The sequence below is a fragment of the Strix uralensis genome, chromosome 24 (assembly GCF_047716275.1).
Source record: "Strix uralensis isolate ZFMK-TIS-50842 chromosome 24, bStrUra1, whole genome shotgun sequence".
Taxonomy (NCBI): Eukaryota; Metazoa; Chordata; class Aves; order Strigiformes; family Strigidae; genus Strix; species Strix uralensis.
The window spans coordinates 2289618-2311417 of record NC_133995.1 but is presented as its reverse complement, the minus strand read 5'-3'; the positions used below and the strand labels follow the sequence as shown (position 1 = coordinate 2311417).

At 52.2% G+C, this 21800-nt stretch overlaps 1 long non-coding RNA gene and 1 pseudogene across 1 annotated transcript; both read right to left on the bottom strand.

Moving 5' to 3' along the window:
* Positions 1-5843: 5843 nt before the first annotated feature.
* LOC141954427 (uncharacterized) lies at positions 5844-7133 on the bottom strand. Its single transcript, XR_012632183.1, has 3 exons — positions 6772-7133; positions 6047-6146; positions 5844-5898 (listed from the first exon to the last, which is right to left on the bottom strand). It is a non-coding gene; the product is annotated as an uncharacterized LOC141954427 (long non-coding RNA).
* Positions 7134-19561: 12428 nt separating this feature from the next.
* Positions 19562-21191, bottom strand: LOC141954144 (uncharacterized; annotated as a pseudogene).
* Positions 21192-21800: the final 609 nt, after the last annotated feature.

Below are 21800 nucleotides of genomic sequence, written 5' to 3'. Positions count from 1 at the left end.
AACCCTATAGGGCGGGTTGTACCCTCTGGCCCACGTTGCCACATATGGTTGGATAGTCCAGGAACTGCAAAACCCCACTCAATTTGGAGTGGATCTGTTGGATGTATCAGCCCTAAGGCCTGATACACTCCAGCCTCAAAGATTAACAGCTTTAAGGCTTCTTCATGGACAAGAGTCCAGTCCCAAATAGCCCTTTTGCGTGTCAAATCATATAAAGGACAAACTATGATGGAAAAATCGGGGATATGTTTCCTCCAAAATACCAGCAAGCCTAAGGCATGTTGCAGCTCCTTATTTCCAGGCTTCTTTACCTCTTCCAGGTAGTTAAAGTTTCCAGGGGAATACACACTGTTCCTCCCCGTCACCAAATACCCGGAAACTTTACCTCGGAGGATGGGAGTTGTACCTTTTCAGCTGGAATTTGGAGCCCTAAATTTTCTAGGTGGGTGATTATCTCTGTCTGGGTCTGTCCCACTGCAGCAGCATCAGAGTCACCAATCAGAACATCATCAATATATTGATATATCCTGACCCCTTCCCTAGGAGGGATTTGAGCAAGGTCCTGTGCTAGTGCATAATGAGCGATGGTTGGCGAATGGCAGTATCCCTGGGGGAGACGTGTAAAAGTAAATTGCACGCCTTCCCATGTAAAGGTAAAGCGATCTCTGTCTGCCTCCTGTATGGGGACCATAAAGAACATATCTTTTACATCAATAGTTGCTAAGATCTGGTGGGCTTGTTCCTGTATGGTTGCAATCAGTTCAGCTATGTTAGGCACTGCAGCTGTTAGAGGACCTGTATTGGCATTTAATCGCCGAGAGTCAATTGTCAGTCGCCACTTTCCATTAGGTTTACGGACTGGCCACACCGGGGAGTTATAGGGTGAGTGAGTTGGAACGATTATCCCTTGCTCCCGCAGCTCTGCTATTACCGGAGTGATCCCCTCCCTTGTACCTAACGGTAAGGTATAAGGTTTCACATTAACAGTTTTAGAAAGAGGAAGCGCAGGCGCTTGCTGTAAAAGTCTTATAGAGGCAGTTGGGGACCCAAATTTCCATTCCCTTCCTTTTGAATCCGTCCAGGCTTGTCCCTTCAATGGGTCAAGTCCCAGGATATTTGTGGGGAAATTTCCCAGGATCATAATAGCCTCTGTTGCAGTTTCATTCCCAGGTAACGAGCATTTCACCCGAGCAGTCGGCTGTGGCTTAGAGTCCCCGAAAACATCTGTAACCCAGATCTGCTTTTTGTCAGCAATGGTGCCATTCCGCTTGGCAACATCAGCTTGGAGTGCTGAAATCTGAGCACCCGTATCTACTAGAAATGTAACTGGAGTTTTAAGGGGGCCAAGGGGAAAGGTAATCAAAAGTCTCCCTTACTATTTTCTGTGGGCATCCTTAAGTGGACCCACCCACCATCCCCCGGCTCACTTACTGGAGATGGTGTGTCCAGTTTCCCGACCCTAAATCAATCAAGTCCTCTTCAGGGGCAGTTGGTGTTTGAGAAGCAATTACCACCATCTCGTTAGTTTTCAGTTCTGTCCCTCCCCTCTCCTGAAAGGTCTGCTCGGTTGTGAGGGCACCTTCTTTTTGTCTTTCCAGGCTCAAATGAGCTTTTCTAGAACTATAGCAGACATACCATCCATTAACTCTCGGGGAATCCCCTGTCCAACTCCCTCAGCCCACAATAGGTTTCTCTTTGCCCTTAAAGACTTGTGGAGGGGGAGGAGATGGATTTTCCTGCTGTTCCACTCTACGTACCGAGGGCTTAGGTTTACCCATTCCCCCGGTAAGGCCCATTCTCCAGCTGTAATTTATTAAGTTTTGAGCCACATCTCCCCAAGTGATGGGTCCTCCCCCTGCCCGTCTCCCCCCTCGCGGGGCTAATGCATCCCGCAAACTATCTTGTAATTGTACTGCACGTGATTTCAAAGACTCCAGCAAGCCCCAAATCAGGGGAGTCATTTGATCAGGGTTAGCAACTAATAGCATCGGGGCAGGCTGCTGTGGAAGCAAACGCCTGTCATGCATTAATTGGAGACAAGTTCCTCAGCCAATAGATCCTGGAGAGCTTTTACCAGATCTTGCAAGGATTTGATCATTTCCCCTTCTGCTTGCCTGTTCTTATCTTTTTGGGCTGTGGTCAGTGCTGCCCCTAATACAGCACACCCTATAGCTTTTCCTTTGCCTGGCTGTAACCTTTGTTCCTAGTGATACAGCTTGCCACTGCTTCTGGATTACACCAATTATCGTGGGCCCACATCATTCCTGGTGGAGTAGGACATGCCTTATACTCCTTCAGTATCTCGAGAATAGTGGAGCAGTCAAGCACCAACATTTCCTGGCCACTCATGGCTTCTCACTGGTTGAACCTCTCCTGGCTTAGACCTGAGAGGTCACTTCCTGGTTTTCCCCATCCAAGTTCACCAGATAGAGAATCAGTATCCCTGCAACCCTCTCCGGCTTATAGCTGAGGGGTCAGTTCCTGGTTCTCCCTGTCCATGTCACTGAATGCAGAATCGGTATCTCACAGGACTTCCCAACACTGAGGGGATCCTGAAAACTACGCCAATTTTAATGTCACGTCCTGCTCAGATGAGGGAGACAAGTGACTCAGATTCGTAAATCCCCAATGGAGTGGACAACGGCGAGACAAGTCTCAAAGTCCAGACATTTATTAACTTCCCGCAATGTTCTAATTGGATACATGATAATTGGCTAAGTATATAATGAGTTGTGGCAAGCAATACAGTATGCCTTGCATTGCTTAATGGCAGTGAAGGGGAAAAAGGAAAGGAGAGAGATAGAGACAACAGAGAAATAGACATCACTGGTCTGGGTTCCTGCGTTGGTCCCGTCTGAGTTCATCAGGGATGTATCCATCTTCTTCACTTCTTCATATCTTCTTTTTCCTTTCTCCTTCCCACTCCCTCCCCCCCTCGATTTGTACACACTTTCCTTGGATCCATCCCCTGGGTTGACCCACATACCTACGTATCTCATGTACGGGGAGGGGCAAGGTGCTTCATGGGATGATGTAATTAGCATGATCTTGTTAGTCTTCATTAGCATATTCAGGGTGTCAACTTTAACATGCATTTTGTGGATAATGAAGCAAAGGTCATTCACTGGACAGATGCCCTTGGAACTTGACCAGGTGTCCCAGAGCAGAGCCGTCCTGTCCCCACAGGGCTCCCCCCTCCAGCTGCCTCCTGTGTTATTGGGGCAGCCTGATCAGCTTCGACCTCCACACCATCCACCCTGGGACTAGAGTTTCATTACTTGCGAGTGTTTGAGACATTCCTTAGCTTGGAGGGCCTCCACTCCCTCTGCTAACTTTCATCTCTTTCTCAGGCTGTTTTTCTCACAGGCCTGTTTCTTTCAGGCCCTGTTTTTTGGGGAGTTACAAGTTGTCTCTCACACTGGCCTTGAACCCTTCCAGGGAGGGAGCAGCCACAATCTCTCTGGGCAACCTGTGCCAGTGTCTCACCACCCTCACAGTAAAGAATTTCTTCCTAATATCTACTGGAAGTCTCTCCTCTTTCAGTTTAAAACTGTTACCCCTTGTCCTATCTCTACACCCCCTGGTAAAAGTCCTGCCCCAGCTTTCACCTAGGCCCCCCTTTAAGTACTCTGTGTTAGCCAGCTACAGACAGCAAAGTAGCAGTTTACTCCAGGGCAGCAGCCTAAAGCCCGGCAAGGGAACATAAGGACTGGGCGGGCGGGGGGGGTTAGTTCAGACTTGTCAGCACTGAAGGGTGCAGGTAGTAATTGTCTCCTGTGGCAGAAAGAGAAACATTCAGGAGGGTGAGAAGAAAAAAAGAAAAGTCAGGAAAAGGGAGCATATTCTGAAGACATTTTAATACTTGTTATTACTTGACATAAAACAGTAAATAGGCTCACTGCCTGAGAACTGTGTTGATGCCACAACAACCCACAGATGTATCATTCATCTTGTACCACAGTCCATTGCTGGCCTGTAAAAAAGGGCACCGATAGCTGGAGATGAACTGCCTGGTTTCTCCAGAAAAACACAGGCAGAAAGCTACAGAACCAAGAGTACACACACCAAAACAAATCCAATCCAGCCCCTAAGGAGACCTTTCCCAAAACCTTGGCTGCCAGTAACACTGCTGTGAAAAGTTGTCTTCCCTGGCACACATTGTTTCTTTCTTTGGAAGGAAGTTGCTCTTTACCTTTGTGTAGCAGAAATAATGTCCTGCATGACAGCTGCTGCTGCTGTGTACCAGGACAGTGTACGAGGAGTAGAGGAGCGGTTCTCCAGCTGTCCGAGATGTGTATGGGCAAAGATAGAATTACTATGGAGAGACCAAGAGGGCTCAGAAATGATCCTGAAATACTACATGAAATAGCCCTCAAAGGGGCCATAGGTGTATAAATGCATCTTTGGGGCTCATGTTCCCTAAAGGAACATGTCAGGGTTTGTGGCAGGAAACTGTTCTCGGCCAAAGCAGCTCTGTTAGAGCAGAGTATGTGCTTGTTGTCCCACGGGAACTCTCCTCTCCACAGAAGGAAATATGAAAAACTCAACACGAACAGCTTGTGAAAGAGCGCACTGCCTTGGGAGGTCTCCTGCTCCAAGAAGAGGAAGTTGCTGATCCTCCTGCCAGTGAAATCTTCGCACCTTTTCAGACACACTGTGAGAACCTTGGGTGCACGATGGACTGTAAATATCTTGGAGGCGGCAACCACCTTGTCACACCTTGAAACCAAGCACAGAGCCAAGTGCTGAGATGCTCCCTGTCTTGCCCCAAGAAGGCCAGATAACCTTTCAGGGCTCACACATCCTTAAGCTATTTTAAGGCTATTCAGCACCATAAGGCCATATTAAAAAAAGTTATGTCTCACTAATGTGCATTAAACCTGTGTGAGAAGATGACTTATGAGAGATGACAACAGCACCTTCATGCAGGATCAGTACTAATATGTCATTACTAATGACCTTACTTGCTACATTTAAAGCAGTTTTCACCATCCAGCTGCTGAGGTTTCACAAAGTTCTCCAGAGCTGCGGTGACAGATGATGTGGCCTGGAGGAGTGAGAAAGGAGAGCACTGAGCTGCGGGAGATACCCTCACCCAAACACTGACTAGTTTACACAAAAACCCAGCTAGATGATGCTGAGGAGAGCCTCTGTGAACCCACAAGCAGTGTCCAGAAGGAGGCAGAAAGAGGGTATTATGCTCGACATTTCCCCCATTTCCCAGGGATTCCCAGGGCTACTAAGAGCTACATCTGTGGGCCACCGCTCCGTTGAGCTACCGATGGTGTGCAGGGTCATCAGTAACGAAAACAACACAACCCACCAGGCTAGGAACCAGATGGGTGCTGAGGGAGGGCAAAGGGAAGAAGGGTGAGAGTACATCAAGGGCGCAGGGAGGAGAGTGAGTGCTTGCTCAGCTTAAGGCCAGCACCTACAGGGAGACCACTGCCATGGCCTCCCCAGGAGGACACCGTCCATTCCACTTCCCACCCACCACCAAGCTCTCTTGTGTTTGCAGGATACATTTTTTAAGTCAGATGTGTTGATTCTGGAAAGCTACAGGGGCCTTGGAATGTCTTGAAGCACAGTTACAAACCCTCTTACTTTTATATCCAAAGGAATATCCAGGGAGGCCTCGTAGGAATCAGAAACCGCATTGCAGCTCAAGCACGTGACTGGAAGGCAAATGGAAATGCTCAGGGATAGGAGAAGGCAACTGACTCTGCCAGTTTATGTCCATACCTACTACGCTAGTCACACGATCAGCTGTTTATCACAGGCAGACAGGACACAGGTAATTCCAAGGGGAGCAATAGTTGTGGAAAAGTACCTCTGGATCTCAGAAGGCCCGCAAATATTTGATGGACAATGGTAGTTGATTGAGAAGAGATGTCCAAGCTGGAAATAAATGGTAAGGCAGAGAGTGAGCTCCTCCCAAGAGTTTTGCTTTGTCTGAAAGCCCTAGGTGTAGGATTTCCTTGATGGGAGTGCATCAAGGTGTCTAAAGGGCTTGGGAACATTGAAAAGGTAATTTGTTTGTGCTTACTTGCTGCTCCCACTCAGACAAGCTCCCTGCATGGCACTGACAGTACAGCGTAAGAATTCATGGGCATCTTCCTGCATGCCAGCCTCGAAATGTTCTGTTCCTAAGAAAGAAGTTAGTAGTTCTGTCCTACAAGAACAGCAGAAAACATGTAAAAGCACCTGAAATGACTTATGTGTGAGAACACTGACGACAGCCCACGGCTGGATGGTGCTGCCTGAGGATTGCGGGACCTCACTAATGTGCTCTGCCATTCTGCACATCATGCAGAAGCCTTGCTGAGGATCTGAAGAGGGAGGGAGAGAGGGAAGCTTCTCAGGTTAGCAAAACACCCATAGTGATGGGAAACCTAATGGAGATCTTGACATTATAAGAACAGACTCCACTCTCTTCTCCCAAGGTGCCAATGTCCCAACAAACCCGGGACATTTTAGTGCGTAGAAAACATTCTTCAGAGGGATGCTAAACTGTTGTAAGTTTTCTGTACAATAAGCAAAGAGAGTTTAACTTGCAGGAATGGGGACTAGGACCCAGGGCTAGAAAGAGGTGCCTTTCTGAAAATGAACATGTCTAGATACAAGCGGCTTCTAGGCTTGAGTGTTCAAAGAACACCAACTCAGGGGGTTGACAAAGAAGGGCTGCTTTTCTCTTAAATCAAATGCCAGATTCTGGGAATCCTTGTGAAGTGCCTAGCAGATTTACAGGGAGATGTTCATAAAAGCACTCACACAACTAGCTGTGCTCCCGAGAGAAGAGGCCAGAGGTGGGTGTACGTCAGGCACTGCAGGGTGGAGTTGAGGAAGCACGTATTGCTCAGGTTGTGCAGTCCCACTCCAGCTCTCTGTCGTTGCTGCCATTCCACGCAAATCTTCTCTGGGGGATAGAGGATCCTTTGTGGCAGAGCCATTTCCTTGGCAATGACTGCAGGGAAATGACATTTGAAAAGAGATGAGATGATACTGTTGAATGAAAGCATATTTAGAAGTCAAGTTCTCTACAGGAGCACCCAGTACAACCAGCTCTACATCCAACCCAGAAACACTGGGGGAAGCCTAATACTGACATTGAAATTTACGGGTCAAGAAACAGTTTTGGAAAATAGTCTGTTCCCCTGCTTACTTTGCCAACAAACCCACGCTGATTTCTGTGCCTCGGGCTACCTTCCTTTCCCTCTAGAGTCTTGAATTGGATTATTAGGTCAAGTCTTCCCTGTTCCTGATCGTAACTTGGTGAAAACAAGCAAGTATCTCGCGCAGACAGTAACCCTACTGATGCCAGCTCTTTCCACAACAATGACATCTTTCAAAGACTTATAGTAGGGGTAGAGAAGTGATGAAACACATTTTCCTGTGTGTAATTGAAAGCACCTGGGTAAGTCTGGCTGCTATCAGGAGAGACCCCAGAATTCACTCTAGCTGTCAGCACACCAACGCTCAGGGCTGGAGCACCAGCCACGTCCGTTGCCTTTGGGCAGTCACACAATCCCAACCTGCTGGGGAAGCCGTTACCCACGGGAGTCGTTCCCCATTGTGGCCATCGCTCCTCTCAGGAACAGAGCGGGAACCTTTGGATGGCAAAGGATCTCGGGGTGCTCTCCAGAAAGAGACGATCAGTGCAAATCCCTGATCACAAGAAAATAATTGTAGCTCAACAAAATGTCTTAAAAAATGCCAAACGCAACCCACAGAACAGCATCCCCCATCAAAAGTGTTTCAGTGGTACCTGTAGCTGCTGCAGAGCTGCAGGCTGATGGCCCCGCTGTCCCTGTCACAGGACCCAAGTGACAGCAGTTGCGAGGCCCTTCTGAAGGACTGCATTGCTGGCACCTTCTCCAAAGAGGACCTGCTGCTTACCTGTGGCTAGCGTTAGCAGCAGAGCCCCTCTGGCTCTCCAGCCCACACTTGCTCTCCTTTCGGAGAGCTACTTTAACAGCTGCCTTTGCTGTTCTCCTTTTCTGTCGCCCTTCCTACCGCGTCAGTCTGGGTGGGATTCTTGTCATTTTAGGCTGAGCCCAACGCCTCAGACTACACTGCCACCCTGCTACTTACCTATCCTAGGATACGGCAAAGAAATAAGAATTAGCAAATAGGAATTGCACCCATAGCCCATCTCTGGCCAGCAGCTGCATCAGTGCCAGGTTTAGCTCCCAGACACCCTGGTGTAAGCCTGCCTTCTGCTCAGCACAGGAGGTTCTGCAACCACCAGCAGAATCCAGTCCAGGCCTTTATCATCCTTACTGAAAATTGGTATTGATGTCTACCCCAGGCTTCCCTTCCTGCACCTCAGGCTCAATACTTCCCTGTCAAAGCCCAGGATTCACCCATATCACGCGGAATGTCCCAGCCGCTTGGGCACAGCGATCCCACACGTGCTCTCTTGGCTCTGCAAGTCTCTGTCTCATTCCTGGAGGCACAGGCAGCGATATGGCTGTGAAGCTGCGGGCTGAGGACACGAGTTCCGGACCCCCAATTGCCTGGGCAAGCCCAACCACTATAAGGCATTCTAGAAACTACGGGCAGCACCGCCACCTTCACGGGCATGTTTCAACAGAAAGCAGGTGAAGCTCCATTTCGCAGGGAGTCCAGGTGTACGTCAGTGTGCCGGAGTGTTCACCCATAACCAACACCAGCCCAGCCACGTGGCACGCAGCCCCCGCAGACAGTTTTTCTAGTCTGCAGCGGAGCTCAGATTCCTACCCCCTGCTCTCACAACCAGAGTTTGCAGAGACATGGCTGGGTCCAACTCTTGTTATTCCATTTGATCATGACTGTTCTACATCCTGTTATCCCTGTGTGTTTATACACTATAAAACATTCAGCCAAAGTTTGATTGATATTACAACATATATGTAAATACTCTCCAATTCTTTTCCCTTTCAAAGTCAGGCACAAGGTTTGCTTCCAGGTGCCTCCAGTGCCGAGTGCCAGTTTATCTAAAAATACACAGTTTTGCCTGCTTTTATGGAGCTATTCCATAAAGAAACAGCCAAAATTTTACTTCATTGCAAGTTTACTAGTTAGTCTGAACCTTGATAATAAAGCATACTTAACACATTCCGACTCGAATCCCGTTCCACTGAGTCCTAATTTTTCTGTATTTCGTTAGGCCAAAGTATGTTCACAGAGAACGGTGCAAAAAAAATCTTCTGTTTTCAATGGCCTCATCATCACGAGCACAGACTCTGCAAAGGGAGAGACTGAGTCTGCCTTAAATTCCCATACATCTGCTGTTTACTTTGGTGACACCAGTTCCCTGGAGCACGCTTAGGAAACGCTAGATGAGCACGTTTCATGACTATTACGGACCTGTGCTCTGTGATTCTGGGAAGTAAACATCTGAGTGGCTTAACTGGAAAGAGTTTTTACCTTGTGCAGAAAACACCTCAAGTCCACCAGGAATGCCTTGACATGCATAGGAAGTGAAATCCAACACTAATTGTGGTGTGTTCTTGTTTGAACCATCAGAAGTACAGGATGCTCAACCTCTAACCCAATATTTAAAATGTGATACTCACCTCCGCCGAAAACCAAGATGAATTAGTACCACTACTATTTACTATCTCTGTACTGTTAAACACCCCAACAAGAGGACCTATAAACAATGGCACTTTCTGAATAGAATAGTCTCTGCAAGAAGGAAGCCCTAAAACGCTGCTTTAATTGATAGTATTTTCAAACAGAACTCTTTTGGGGCAAATCCCATAGCCAAACAGTCGAGGGCTTTCACTACTGAATTCAATCATTACCAGATGTTCTGCCCTTAATGCACCATGAGAAGTATTTCTTACCGTGCTGCCTTTCTGACAGTGGAGCAACATCATCGCTGCCACCTTATTTAATTTTTTTTTTTTTAATTTTACGTCTATCTTAAAATTATCAAGCTAATTAAATTTACATTTTTCTAGATTTCCTGCTATTGTTCAAAGTAGTTTAAAGCAGAAGCCTGCCTTTCTAGCGGGATTTCTTCTTCTACCCAACTCATCTGCTGAACCCCACATCTAATGAAAGGGTTAGCTCTGTATCACCATAGGAAATCACTAATAATGTGCTCAAGTTTTTGCGGGCAGTACGGTTTTTTGAGCTGCCTGGTGGTGCTGTTGCCGGGGAACACTCAAGACACAGGCAGGCTGCCTGCACCTGCAGGCAGGGGGTGGAATGTGCGCAGCGAGAGCGAGCGATGGTGTGTGCAGCTGTTGAATGGCTTTGGCCTTTAGATGTGTCCAGCCTGGTCCGCCTGGTTCCTTTTGCCTTTGCAGGTTGTATTTAGAGCTTACATTGTACTTTTTAAAAAGCAAAACCAACAAGCAGACAGAAAAAAAAAAAAGCTGGGCAACTTTTCTTCCCCCAGCTGGGCTTTTTTTCCCCGGTCCTGGCCACTTTGCAGCGTGACGATCGGCACCAATATTAGTGCGCAGGACTGGGCCCAGGGCAGGGCTCTTGCAGGCAGCACATTTCTTGGGGCTCCCAGTAATGCAGTTCAGGGGGAGCGCTCAAGAAACGGGGGCACTCGCCCATAACTGCTTCTTTTGGTCTCTCCCCATTGCTCTCTGTCCGGATCCCTGCCCCCGTGTTTTAATTCCTCCCTATCTTTACCCCATGGCTATTTTGTCTTTCTCTGTCTGACTCCCTGTCTGTAGTTTCTCATTCCTCCCTGTCTGTCCTATGGCCTGTTGCTATTTTTTCCTTTCCCCACATCCCTCTCTCCCTCCCACTGTCCTTCTCTTTTTTCTGTCACCATGTCCTGCTTCCTGGCCTTACTCTTCCTCTCTCTCCCGCAGCCTGTCCCCTCTCTCCCCCCTGTCTCCCCCTGCTCAGCTGCCTGGGCCTTCTCTCTGGGCCTCTGTCCTGCTCCCCATCCCCTTTTGCTCTTCCTCCGTCTCCATCCCGGAGGCCATCGCTGTTCTGTCCTTCTCCGCCCCCTCGTCCTGATCCTCACCCTCTGTTTCTCAGTCTCCGGGGACTGGTTCCCGTCCCTCTCTCTCTCTGTGCCCTGCTCTCTGTCCCTGCCTCTCCCCTCTCACCATTTCCCCTCCGTCCCTCTCTCCTGCTCCCTGTCCCATGTCCCTGTCACTCCTCTCCTGGTGCCTTTGCTGTCTCTCGCCCCCCGTCCCGCTCCCTCGCCCTGCCTGTATCTGTCCGTCCCTCTGTCCTCCTTCCTGCCCTTCTCCTCTCTCTGTCCCTCCGTCCTGAGGCTTAGCACTCTCTTTCTTCCTGCACCCACTGTCCCCTTCCCCTCCACCCTCTTCCCGCTCTGCCCCTCTGCCCGGCTCCTCACCAGGATTTTTGGCTCCAAGGGCCGCAGCAGCCCCGGGGAGCGGCCATGGGGCTGCGGGGGCGGGGCTGGGCCGGGGGATGGTGTCCCCGCAGGGTCAGACCGCAGGAAACAGCCCTCGGGGCATGCTGGGAGCTGTAGTCCTGGGCATGGGGCTGCTGGGCAGCCATGTTGGTTCCCAGGGCATGCTGGGAGCTGCAGTCCTGGGTGCAGGGCTGCCGGGCGGCCATGTTGTCTCGGGGGGTGCAGCCTCTGCTCCAGCTGCGGCCCGGCTGAGGTGAGTACTGGGGTGACCCGTGAGGAGGGAGGCCCTTGGGCAAGTGTCGGGGTTTCTCCTGCCCGCTGGACGCCTGGCGGTGGGGGGGGGCGCTCCTGGTCAGCTGGAGCCGGGCCCGGCCAGGGCAGGGCCAGGAGTAACGTGAGAGCTGGGAGGGGAAGGGGGAAGGAGACAGCCCCCCCTGGGCACAGGCACCGGGCAGCCCTACCCCCAGAGCCCCCGGGAGCCCCCCCAGCATGTTCAGTTACTGCAGTAACAGGACTTGTGTGGTTTTCTGTTAGCTCTTCCAGGGCTTGTGTTGTCCCTCAAACAGGGTTCATTACCCTGTGCAAAAAAGCCAATCTTACACACAGAGCTGAGAGAGCAGTTTAATCCACATTTGTGCAAAGATGGGGGCCAGGTGGTAATTCCACAAAGCTAGCATGCTACACAAAGGGACTGCAGCATGTTTATATTGTTACATGATTAGTAAAAACCTCTCTAAGATTACACTCATTGGTCCATAATTACCATTCCATCTGCTATTGGTTAGTTATATTTAAATTACCCTCGCTTGCTGTGTACGTTAGCACGCATGCTCCTTACAGGTGTGTGGGGGGCAAGTCTTTTTGGTCTTGAACGGAGTCAGTGGTCACGGTCTCCCCCTGCCCCCCCCCCCCCCCCCCCCCCCCGCCTTTCCCTTTCCCTTCAGTTACCTCTGATTCTCCCTGAATTCATACTTCTCAGACAATCATCCAAGCATCTGGCGCCTTCTGGGACAGAATGTGCCCTCTTATCACTCTTTTAGCTGCTCTTCAAAGGTATAGTTGTTAAGCAGGCACACATTCTTTATGCAAAGTTGGAGTCACTCGCTCCCTTGTCTCCTGGCTCCTTCTTTTCACTGCAACAGTCTTAAATCAGAAACTGCCCCTGTCATTCTTCTATTTACAAGTTCAGAATGAGCAGAGAAGAAAATTCCCTAGAGACATCAGGGAGGCCGGGCTGTGAGCTCTGCTGCTCCCCGGTTGCACCCTGGCTTTCAGCCTCAGGCTCCAGGCAAACAAGCTCACAGCCTGTCGGCCATCTCCTGGCCCAGGGGGTGGCAGATGGGGGTGTCCAAAACCAGCGCAGACAAACACCGCCGTGGCTGCGGAGCTGGGCTGTGCCCCAGTTTATGACTCCGTTTTACCTCCGTTCCTTGTGCAGTCTCTATAGCCTCCTGGACTCAGGCCAGACCATAGGGTTGGTTTTGAGCAGTTTTTAGGGCTGCCTTCCTATTCTATCGGGAAGCATTCCCCCACAGCTTCCATTAATCAAGGCTTCTATATTGTTCTGCTCTCTGGCCCATCAACTGTGATCTGTTATCCTATTTAATCTTAATTATCTTTTAACTAATGGGCCTCTAGTCCCCAGCCTGATCTCTAAGTCTTCCATCTTTGTCTTTCAATTAAGTTATACCTTCATTTCTTAAGTGCCTAACGTCTATATCCTATTTTAATTTCCTAGCTCCTAATCTCAGCGGTGCAGCAGCCCTCCATCACGCTTGCTGCCTGTTGCCCTCAGCTCAGAAAAAAAAGATGCTCTTCACAGAGCATCTCCTCTCCAACGTGCCCCTGCCCCAGGGCCGTGGCTGCAGGGGAGAGGCCACACTGTGAGGACACAGAGCCCTGCGGTGCCACCCCGGGGTGTGCAGTGCTGTTGCCGGGCACCACACCAGATGTGCCGGCAGCGGCAGCAGCAGCAGCGACGTTGTGCAGGTGCAGGTGAAGGGGACCATGGCCCCCACCCTCATCCTCATCCTGCTTCTGGTGGCCCTGCGAGCCCAGGGTGCCGGGGCTGCTCCGTGGCAAGCGCGGGGATTGGGTAGCTGGGCAGGAGGTGAGGGCCAGCGTCCAGTGCCCAGCCCTGGCAGCGTGGGGCAGCACCCACTGCACCTCGGGCTGACAGCGGGGCTGGGGTCGTGGTGGGGCAGGGCCAGGAGGGCTGCGGGGCCGGGCTGGGCCGGGCGAGCTGTGTCCAGCTCCGCGGGCAGCGGGAGGAAGATGCCCTGTACGGGGGTGCATGGGGCTGCCTCCGTTGCGGGGGCTTTTTCCAGGTGGACGGTGGGACTGGGAACAGCCGTGGGAAAGTGTCCCTGGAGCCGGCCCTGTGCCGCCTGCCCCGGGGCAGCCTTGCCCTGGTCTGTGTGTCAGTGCCCGGCCGCACGGCAGCAGCCGGGCAATAGCCCTCGGGAGCACTTCTTCCCCGGGCCGGGCACAGCCACGTGCAGGGGTTTGTGTCTCTGCTGCTCCCCGGCTGGACCCCAGCTTTCAGCCTCGGAGACGTCCGTCCTGGGGAGGTGTCCACTGGGGAAAACAGGAGCATTCCTGCTCCAGCCCTGCAATGCTCTCCCCGGGCGAGCCCAGGTCACCATAGGACACACAGCCCCAGCCCACAGCCCGGGGAACAGACGGGGCAGCGCTGGGGCAGCCTCTCCCTGGTCACTGGGCTCTTCTCCGTCAGATAGGTGAACAATAACGTTTTCACGTGGGCGCCTTTTCCGCCCAGAAAATGTGTCCCAGGAAGAAATGCCCAGGGGCCATACGTTTGTCCATGCGGTCCTTGAGGGCTGTTGCACAGGGCCTGGAAACAGTATTTTGAAAGCCTCCAGGTGCAGCTAACAGGTCACCCCGGCCCCTCTGCACCTCTGGAAATGTCCACCCACGTCTGGGTCCCATGGCATTACCTGACCCCCTCCAGTCACTGCAGGTCACTGGCAAAGGAGCTCCCAACCTCTACTGGGAACGTGCTTGATTACAGCTGTGCCCGAAGCCAGTGGCCACCCGACTGCTCAGCCGGATCTTTTCTGGGAGGATCAGGGTGATCCTTCAGGTATGTCCCTTGAATGAGTGAGCACTTGGGTTTTAATAGTCCGTTCGTGTGAAATGTCAGTTAATGCTCTCTTGGCCCACGCTCAGCCGTGCAGAAGAGGAGCAGAGAGGGAATGGGTGCTGTGAGCACTCTGCCTTGCGAAGGTGTCTGTGCCAGCCTCTCGGCCCTGCGCTGCTGCTAGTGGCTGCTGCAAAGCCAGCGGTGGGCTTGTTGGGGTTGAGTTTAGAGCTGGTGTGAGCTCCAGGGAGTCCTTTCTCTCAACACCTCTGTGCATGTTTTGGTTTAGATCTGCCTGGTCCAGGCACCCAGTACCTGTCTCACAAAGCTCCTGATGGAGGGGGGAGACGAGTGCCACGGGGCACTCACATGTTGGAAGTGCCTTCGCGGCTGTTCAGACCTGCAGAGGTGTATTGAAATAGTTCACGGGAGCTTCTCTGTTCTGTCTGTTCACAGACGTGGCTGGAGGCGATGGCTCTGCAGCTTCCCAGCTGGGTTCCAGGGAGGACGCTCAGGGAGATCGCACGGGTACGTCATGGCTTTTGACTTCCTTTGGGAGCTGCCGGCTCAAAGCCCAGATGTGAGCGAGGCGTTTCTCGCGGCTGTGAGAACGTGGACCTGCACTATGTGTGCAGTGTCATTGCGTGATCCGCTTGTATGTTCTGCTGCTCAGTCCTGGCGGTGTGTATCACAGTGCCTGATGGAAATTCTCGTGGGTGTTTGGTTGCAGATGTGGGTACAGGGAGGACTTTTCCAGCTCCTCCTCCGGATCCTGCGCTGGAGCTTCGCTGGCGTCGCAGGGGTGAGTAGTCAGTCTTGACTGACTTCACAGACAAAGCCCTCGTTTTCAGTATTCTATTGGTGAGAAATTTAACTTTGGACTTTGCGTTCAGGTCCTCAAAGAGCAAAGTATATCGCTGAAATGGGACAACCCTTCCAGTGGTCCTCAGAAGTCGTCCAGGTAATTCTGAAGGAGCTGGACAGGACCATGCCAGCCCACGGTGGGTGTCTGTCCCTGTTAAGCAGAAGCCTTGTCAAGCTGAGGTTTTAGATGCGTGGATGGACAAGCTGTAGCCTGCACAGTAGGAAGGGGCCGCTCAGAGCGTCACTGCAGCGATACTCAGTTACAGGCCTTGCGGGCGCTGGCGAGCTGCAGACATGGTCGAGTCTCTGGTGGCAGTTGGGGTTCCAGCCGAGCCCCAGGAACCGCTGCTGCCCCAGTTACAGCCTTACTGGGGCCAGAGCTGTTCTGGGCAGACCGTGGTGTCCAGCTGGTGGGACTAACACCTTGAGTGTGCAAGGGACTTGCCGAGGAGCCGATTGCTGCTCAGTGCTGAGAGGGCAGCACCCTGCCAGTCGCCAGAGGGGAGAGCGCAGAGGATGCGCAGGCAGCTGGGGCTGGCTGAGCCCAGCAGGCACTGCCGGGGCTGCAGGCCTGCCCTGGCCAGGATCGGAGCAGCCCCAGCATCAGAGCCTGCTCCAGCCCCGTCGTTCTCCTTGATGTCCGAGGCCTCTCGGTGACGCCTCGGTGTCAGGGGCGGGTGAAAGCTGGACACCCAGCATGAGGCCGGACACCTGACCTGAAGGCAGCGAAAAGGAAGGGCTCTGAGTTCAGTCTCGGGTGCTTTAGCTCTCTGCTTCTAGTTGTGCTTTGGAAAACTGGCTGGTGGTTTTCCTCTTGTTTTGGGGGACTGTGGGAAGCGCTGCTCAGAAAAGCTCTTTCCCCAGCTCAACTGGCTACAGCATCTTCCTGTCCTCTCTGAAGGACGTAACCTGCCATCACCTTGCAGTTTGCAAAAAATGCACTAAGTGGAATGTCAACAAGACCACGTGCAGCCTCCTGGTCTCTGGGCAGGTCAGGATTTGCTGTCTGCTGGTAAACTGGAAAGGGTGTAGCGCTGAAAGTTTTCTTCATGACTGACACCTTGTTTGGACTAGTGACTAGGTGCACCCCCAAACGTCCAAGCCTTGTTTCTTAGCACTGTGAATGTATTTGGAGAAGTACTGCCCTCTGAAGGCATCATTATCCTGATGAGGAACCGTTACTTCTACTTAATCTGACCTTCTTTCTTTCTAAAGGGATGGACCGTGAGTCTATGGAGAAGGAGGTGTTTGGGGAAGGAGGCAGCCAGGCGGTGCCAGCCTCTGCTGAAAGAAGAGGGGCAATTCAATCAGCGGGCGTGCCAGGTAATTGCTGTCCTTTGTTCTCCCAGTGTCATACATCCAAACCTCTCCCTGTCTGCAGGCTCTTACCCCAGTGCCCGCTCCTGCACACCCTGTCAGCAGCACAACCCACAACTGTTAGTGCAGAGCAAGTGTTTTCAAACCTCTGAGGAGGACTGTCACCTCTGGGCTGTGGAGATTTTTGGTTTCAGACAGACGCTCACCTCCCAGCACAGCCCATCACAGGAATTTCAGGACTTTGCCAGTTGGGGAACAAGAGCGTCTCAGCCACGCTCAACAGACAGTGGGAAATGTGACTCTTAATCGAATGGGCCTCCCGCAACACCTGCATCCCAGAGCTTGCTGTGGGTGCCTGGAGGCCCCAGGCACATCACAGGGGGATCCGTCCTGTGACCTGAGGACCGAAGGGGTGCACTGAGAGATCGGGAACAGGCTTAGAGGGAACCTGCACCATCCTTCCGCACCCTCTGTGCCTGAGCCGTGAGCTTTCTCTGAGGCATTTCCTTTCTCTGACTCTCGGCAGCGCTGTCCAACCCCGGGGAAGCCCAGCACGCCAGGATCTACAAATTTCTTCAAAACGATCCAGGTACTGAGCAGTCTTGCAGGGGGCCGTAAGTGGGAGACAAGTCCAGAAAACTGGAGGCACACAAGCAGTGCCCACGCTGGGGAAAAGGCGAAGAGGGAGAGCGAGGCTCAGGCGTCTGCCGAGAGGACCCGAGTCTGTCCCCTCGGCGTGTGGGTGCTGGGCTGGGGAGGGAGAGCTGGGGGGGCGCTCCCTGATGCAGGGCTGTTTTCTGTCCCTCTGGCTCAAAGGGGCGATTGCTGTGCTCCCCCACGCGCTCTCCATCTGGCCCGATGACTTCAGTTCAGAGGGACGACTTGTCCCAAAGGGTCAGAGGGGGCCTCCGTGCAGCAGCACTAGCAAGCCTCGGAGACTGACGGTGGGAAGTGCCAAAGGAATTGTGCGCAGATGGGAAGGGTGACCAAGAAAGGGGAGCAAACCCCTGACACTGGGAAAACTCGATTATGGCCCCCCCAGAGCGTAATCAAAGCTGAGAGGAGAAAGGGACGCTCCAGAGTGCATTGATGTGCAATGGCTTTGGGAGTTGCCTTTCTTCTGCTGAAACCAAGGAAACATTGCAGCCCCAGGACAGTCACTGGCTCAGAGTTGCTGACAAAGTGAGAAGGAACTGGCCCTGGCCGTGTCAGACCTCCTGTGAGATGCCCAGTCATGTGCAGGACACTCTAACGCACAGAATTGTTCCTCCAGGAACGGACGGCAAGAAAAGAGCAAATGCCGCGGATCGTACGAATTTCCGCAAGTACTGCCTGGAAGGGGCCGCGGCAGTCCTGGGCTCCATGCTGCTTGGGATGGTCTTCTGCTGTGTGATCTGTGTGTGGAGGAAGAGAAAACGGTGAGTGTTGCCAAACTTCTGTCTCAGATGGCTGTTGTATTAGCCGTGAAGCATGTAGAGGTGGGGTATTCTGGAGTGCCGAGTTAGTCGCTGGCCAAACTCGACTGAGATTTCTGCTGCAAGAAGTTGGAACTGCCCTCTCAGTTCATGGGCACTCTTTTCTGAAACCCCTTCTTCCTGTTGCAAGTGTTACATAAAAGCGACCCTGCCCCAGCAAGAGCAGACCCAGTGACAGAGGTAGCCGGGCAAGGTCAGGAAGAAGAGCAGTGAGGAAGGGCGTTGCCATGGAAAGGGAGCAGCGCAATAGTGACATCTCCCTGCCAGTGAACCTCCCGGCAGAAATCACCCTGTTAGGTGATGCCATAAACCCCACGTGTTCCCCTCGGCCAAGGTGTCCCGGCAGCTCAGACCATGATGATGAACCTTCCCAGCCCTCAGCCTGGCTTTGGAGCAGGAGGGTCGATCTGTCCCATCTGCGCCCGAACGCTGCCAGCATGCGTGTTCTCAGCACAGGCCCCCAGGGGTTTTGTCTGTGCAGAGGTCTGCATCTCTTTGGGGAAGTATTCTTGAAGAGAGGCTGGGGAGCCCCTCCCCGAGAGCCGAGGCTGCCCCTTGTCTGGGCAGGGACGGGCAGGGGAGCCGAGTGCTGGTCTCTGGCAGCACCAGGAGCCAGGAGAACAGGAGGCTCTCCTGGCCCCGCAGGGCCGTGCCCAGCTCTGGTCCCCTCGCTCTGCTGGGGTCAGGTCTCCTTCCCGGCACGTGCAGAGCAGCCAGGTCAGGATGGTGAGGGCCGAGAGGAGATGAGCCCAGGGGAGGCGAGCAGAGCCCCAGCTGAGGGGTGAGGGGCACCCCATTTTCTGCACAGAGCTCACTGTGCCCACGGCTCCCACGTGCAGCCGGGGGCCCACACTCCACAGGGTGCCCGGCGCTGCCCCACACCCTCGCACTCGGCCTCAGGGGGCCCTCAGCAGTCTCCTCTCTCTGCAGGCGCCTCGCCGAAGCTTCGAGATCCTAGCCCGACAGCAGCAGCCGTCCCTCGCCCCTGGACAGTCGGACCATCCAACCCGGCACCCCTGAGAGCTGGGACAGCAACCAGCAGCCACCGTCACCTGTGCTGGAAACCTGTCCCGCCTGCCACAGAGCTCCAGGGGCCTGGCCCTCGCCAGCCCGGACAAACGCCCGGCCCGCCCGCCTCCAGCCCGGCCTCCATGTCCGGCCAGCACAGGCAGCCAGCTGCTGTGGGACCAGCCCAGCACCATCCAGCCCATTGTTCAACATTCCCAAAGGCTTGCAGTTGTTGAGAAATTGTGTTGCCAAACAATGTTGAACTCTGTATGGAACAAGGCCTGAGGGACTAAAGTGTAAACACAATTTCTCAACAACTGCAACCCTTTGGGAGAGAGCTCCTGGAAACCTTACCCGTGCTGGAGAGCTGCAGGAGTGTGGGGAACAAGCTGCACAGCTCACAGCTGACAGCTGCGGTGCAGCAGCCCTCCATCACGCTTGTCGCCTGTTGCCCTCAGCTCAGGTCTTGCCTCCTGGCTGGTCGGGCCAAGTTGAAACTAACTTCTCCAACTTATCAGTTGACAACCCATCCATTAAGTCACGCGAGATTCCTTTCTGACAGCCTTCACTCCACAGGGTGTTACGCTTATTTGGGATCTCTCTCCCTCCCATAGTTCTTAGTGGAGGGGACTTCTTGTTACTTGCAGCCCGTGGGACCGCTTCTAATTGTGCTTGTCTCATGCCTCGGGAATCTACCTTGGCGCTTGGGATTGGAGTAGGTCCGTATTGTCGGGCATAATTAATTAATTCCCTAGCTACTTCTTCCCATGTCCATACTTTGTGCTCCTCTCAGCTGCGTCCAGGAGTTAATGTTCCTTGCAATGATACCAATGCTCTCTGACTTGAAGAAGTTTCGGCTATCTCCTTTTGCAATTGAATCCTCATAGTCTTTAACGAATTGGGGAGTCCCCTTACCAGAGGCGTCATTCGAACAGGATCTACTTGCAACGTCATGGGTGATTCACAATAAGGCTTTAATTCTCGGTCATACATCATCTGCAAACATGCAGCCTTTTGCACACTCTCCATGAGTTGGTGTACTGTTCCCTGTATGATTACCGGTTCTCCTCTCTCTCGGGGATCTATTCCCCCTGCCCAGTAGGCAGGTCTTTGGGTTAGGGACCATGGATCCCTTCTGTCTCCAGTTGTTAAGAAAACATTGGGACCCCAATAGCCCCCAGCTTCTTTTTCTGATAACATAATCTGGTCTCCTCCATTTAATGACACTCTCCACACATATTCAGTTTTGGACTTCCCTCGAGTCCGAGCATATTCTTTTCTTAACTTGGCCAGCTCTGTCGAGGTAAAAGGAACTTCTTTGCTGGTTATCTGCGGACTGGCATCATCATCGTCCCCTTCGTACTGATACTCTGTTTTAATCAAGGGATGGAGACGGACTTCTAATTTGTCTAAGCGCATTTTGAGGTTTTGCAACTCATTAGTGGGGTAAAGGGTACACATTTCTCCTCGTTCTTCCTCATTTTTATCTGACAAAAGATACTCTTTCAAAACTCTATTTGCTGTTTCCCTATGTTCTTTTTCTTTCTTCAGTCTCCCTTTTAAATCCTCTACTTGTCTCTGGAGAGACTGAACCAGATTCTGGAGGGACTCTATCATTTGCATTTCAGAGGTGCGGTGGTTTTCCCTTTCATCTACTGTGGCTGCCAGGCTGGCACCCAGGACTGCACATATAAAACCTTTGCCCTTGCCAGACCTGACTTTTGCATCTTTCTGCAGAGCAACAATCCTATCAGTGACAGCCTGTAAGTTGTACCAATTCCCGCGGGCCCAATCCATTCAAGGCACCGAGGGTCTTGATTTATGTTTCTCTAACAATTCAAACAATATTTCCTTCCCGATTTTGGGTACTTCCTCTTTTGAGGGTTTTTCTAAAGCAATACTCATTTTTTCTTCAAAGCAAAACAACAATTCTTCGGTTACACAGTGTTCTACTCCTTACGTCCCTAAGAGGTACACACTAAATGTTACTCAGTCAAAAAGATCGGAGTGGTCGTCTTAGGGACACAACACATCAAGGCTCATCTTTCTGCAACACTAAGAAGTTCTCAATTTCAGCAAGGCTGTGTGGCACTTTCACTTCGAGGGATCCTGTCCGTGATGCCAATTTAAAATGTCCCGATCCGATATCGGGAAGGGTTCTTAAACAATCCCAGGAGTGAAATTAATACACAAACGAGGTCAGATGTCATACAACCTTGTTTACTTTATTTGCTATGACAATTAGTAATAGCGATAGGACAGAGAGGAAAAGAAGGGGAAAGTCAGAATCCCCAAGCAAGGAAACGGTAGATATGCAGCTAATTACCACCACCACCAGGGATCCAGCGATGTTCTGTTGGCTCGGGCTCAGTGCGGGTGATGGTGCTCCAAGCTCCACTGAGGTCCCGGCTCCAAGTAACAGGTGTTGAAGAAGGTGCCCCGAGGGAGGAGTACGCAGTGCTTGTATTGTCCTAGTCCCCTCGATCTTTTCCAAGGAGTCCGCCCATTTCATGCCAGCCTGCACGTCTCACCCCGATCATGGGGTTCCTGGTCCCGTGGTCCTCCAGGCGCTGGTCATGCTGGCTTGCGTGTCTTCTGCACCCAGATTTAGCTTCGGGCGGATGCCGTGGTTTTGTCTGGGACCCTTCGTCTTCTTCAGAACATAAACTTCCATGGCAACAGGACAGTAAATGGTGGT